Here is a 3,783-nt window from a genome sequence, read left to right as displayed (position 1 = left end):
TCTCCCCCTTGCAGCCCCGTCTTGCCGGGCTGTTCGGCTGCCAAGACTGACGGGTTGAGGCAAACAGCCTCTTGTCCCTGGCAACCTCCTTGTTTGGGTCGAGACTCCTGGAGCATTTCAACCTCAGCCGTTCCGAGCGATGCCATTTATTGCCTCGCATGTAGCGATGTGAATCCAGGGGCAGAAGCGGACACGCGCAGCCGGGCTGGGAGAGGGTAACTTTAACTTGCGGAGCTCTGACAGATAAAAGAGTTAATCCCACGAACGATGCAGGCTGTGGGGTGTGATCTAGTTCTGACACGGGTTACCTGTTCGTGTGCCTTGGCACCCCCACCCTCCTTACAACTGAGCAAATCTCAGTCTCCCCACAGGAGCGCCACTGGTTATGTGACATCTGTTAACTTTCAGGCCTCCAATGAAGATTTAAGTTCTACTCCCCAAAGAGTCAGCCGTTAACTAGGGGACAGTGGTGGGGTTAGGGTGACAAGCTGGAGCCAGGCTGTGAGGGGACCTCACATCACTGCTGTGCCGTGACCTACCCAGAAAGCGCCATCCTCCCACTCTCGACTGCCTGATCCTTGCAGGTTCAAAGATGTGCAGGGGCACCAGAATCAAAGAACATCTGTTTTAAGGGCTAAAATACTTGGAAATGCTAATTGATGGTTGTGTTGGAAAGTGTAAGGAACCAGGAATAGAGGCTGGCGGAAAGAAGGTGGAAAGGTCTGTAGTATAAAGTCACTTGTTCTGCAAGAAAAATGCCAAGACTGTGAGAAGTGAGCCGTGCCTCTAATTCTTTTCCCAGTACTGGTAGTAGCAAACATCTAGGCACAGCATTCTTCTCTTCAGTGGCAGGGAACAGGATTCCTGCATTTGAGTGTATGGCGTGTGTGATAGTCACACCAATATAAGCAATAACTAACTTCTCAAGAATTCGGTGCCGAAAAGGCAGAATTAAAGCTGCCAGTGATATTCCATCTCCTTCCAGATTAATAGCTCCAGCAAGTCAATAACTCTGCAATATGCAGAGAAGATGCATATACTCACACTGTATGGAACAGGAACTTGTCCAAACCTCTTCCACGTTATGCTTCAGGTACCTTTAAGAATTAAGAGCGCTTTCTAAACCTTTTGCCCCTTCCTATTTCACCCTTAAATAGTAACATGCTACCAAATGTTACTTTTACATGGCGGTCATTAAGCCTCAAGCTCATTCCCAGGTGAACCCAGGTGCCCAAGCGGTGACACAGCCCACATGGTGAAGTGCTGGAATGAAACATCCCCGCTTCTGTCTCTTACTGCTTTGGGGTAAAGAAACACAGCTTTCCATCTTCCCTTCAGGAAAACACATAGCCCTTCTAAGTCTCCGGACATCTCAAGCACAGGCTATTCAGCAACTCCATTTAAATCTCTTTTAATGCCTGCTGTACTGCAGCTTGCAGAATGTTGTAATTAGGAGCTGATCTTTGCCTGCCTGTTGTTTTTGCCTTTAACAATCTTAAAGTGCAATGTTTTACCTCATTGTTTAAATCATAGCGTAAAACTCTTGGAGCTTGGGTGTTCAACGTATTGTTTTTGCCTTTAACAATCTTAAAGTGCAATGATGTTTTACCTCATTGTTTAAATCATTGCGTAAAACTCTTGGAGCTTGGGTGTTCAACGTCCATTTTTTATTCCTTCAATAACTGGTGGAAGAGTATTAGGGATGTTCTCATCTGACTGTAATTAGAATTTTACATTAGCCCTGTTAATGAAAAAAAAGGAAGATGTAGGGAAGATTATATATATCACTGTCTTAAAAATCTTAACACATTGAGAATAAGTAGAATATCATTAAATAACGACAGTGCCTAATGAATATGATTTATGCAGGGTATGCACATTAATTAATTGCCATGCAGAGTGCTGCAATCACCCATTCAGTCACAGGTTAAAGTAATTAAATACTGTTCTTGCTATTGGAGAGGTTCCAGACCTTGGTCCCCAAAGATGTAACATTGCATTCTCACTAACTTAACTGATTTAATACATAAAAAAATTGCAGAATTAATCCAATTAAAATGTATTGGAGGATCGCAATGTATTTTCCTCTTAAATCCATTTAAACATCTGTGAAAATCAAATATGCTGAAGGAAAAGAATATTGTATGAGAACGAAGTTGCCTTTCTTCTACTTTGAAATTTAATTAAAGCAATCTGGTTGAAAAATCATGCAAGCTCAGTGCTTGCATGTAGATATTTAAATAAAAAAGGTCAACGGAAGTCTTGCGAACCCTAGGACAATAAATACTGTTAAGGCTATTTTATCTAGGTCCTCTTTTCCTCTTACATGACAACCTGATATTCCCAGGGCCTAAACCTGTGAGCTGCTGTCTACTTCAGCTTCTGATGTCCAGTAGTCTTTTATGCAATGTATTTGGAGAAGCAATATAGTAAAGATTCAAATGTGACAGCTAGGAAAACATATAATTAACCTGCACAAGCCACTTTTGGGTTTGTTTTTTGAGACCGTAAAGAAGGACAAAGCCTTGTCTGTAGTCCAACAGGGGCTGGTATCAGCAGGAGCTGCTGATGTTCAACATCCTTCAGGTCCAGTCTGTGACATAGGGACAGTCATGGGCACAGCTACAAAACCAAATTCTGTCTAATACCATTTTTCCTTTTTTAAGGCTAAACAGAAGAATTGTGACACCACACGTAGCCAGCAAACGATCCCCTGAGGATGGAGACTAAATGCTCAGTGGCATTTTTCTAACTAGAATCCTCTTAGGAGGAGGAAGGGGTCTGGCCACTTACTGATTAATCACGAAAACCCATTTCAATCAATAGTCTAGAATGTAAACCACCCTTCCATTCCTATAGTAGGACTGAAACTAGATAGAGCATTAACATTTCAACATTTAAAGTATCCGACCTTACTTTTAGGAAGTATTTTTTTAAGGAATAGAACATTAAACCATATTGTTGCTAAACACTAGGATTTATTTTGACAGTGACAGTGACGCACAAAGTATTACCCACACAAATACATTATTTCTGCACCTACAACCATATTGTTCAAATTGTTTCTGATGAATAAGTTGCCAGTAGTGTAGGAGGCAGCTAAAAAGCCCAAGTCCCCACATAGCCCTTTTTCATCCTATCACAACATTTACAAAGCGTCAATGCATATACTTGCAATGCTGAGCTGAAGCGTGGTATGCTGCAATTTCCATCAATGGATAAAGGCAAATGTTGCCTTTTATTGGGCATCAACAAAATTCTGTTTAAATTCCTGTTAAGGTTCTTTTAAATTCTGTTTATTGGACATAACAAAGACTGATATGTAATGGGTACCAGCCATAATTTTCTCAGTCCTTTCCTCCTGGTAATCAAGTCCTAGTAACGTGACATTGATTATCTTTCAGAGATTCTTATTACAACTGCAAATGATGAAATCTCCCCTTTTTCTATGAAAGCAGGGATTTCAGTATTGTTTAAAGACAACCTAAATCCTCAAATGCACAGAAATACCTGTGCATACTCATTTCCAGTACCCTTGCTTTTGTTTTGGAAATAACAGTAGACTGTCAAATTTATTTTTCATCTATATAATTGCACATGCAAATAGAAGTATCCTTAAGGATTCAGTGTTATTTCCAAAGTTTGGTGTGCTGGTTTTGGCTGGGGTAGAGTTAAGCTGGTATGGGGCTGTGTTTTGGATTTGCACTGGAAACAGGGTTGATAACCCCGGGATGGTTTTGCTCCTGCTGAGCAGGGCTGAGACAGAGCCCAGGTCGTTGTCTG

Source organism: Egretta garzetta, unplaced genomic scaffold (assembly GCF_000687185.1).
Source record: "Egretta garzetta isolate BGI_Z169 unplaced genomic scaffold, ASM68718v1 scaffold197, whole genome shotgun sequence".
Classification (NCBI taxonomy): Eukaryota; Metazoa; Chordata; class Aves; order Pelecaniformes; family Ardeidae; genus Egretta; species Egretta garzetta.
The sequence above is the reverse complement of the archived record's forward strand: the minus strand, read 5'-3'. Positions refer to the sequence as shown.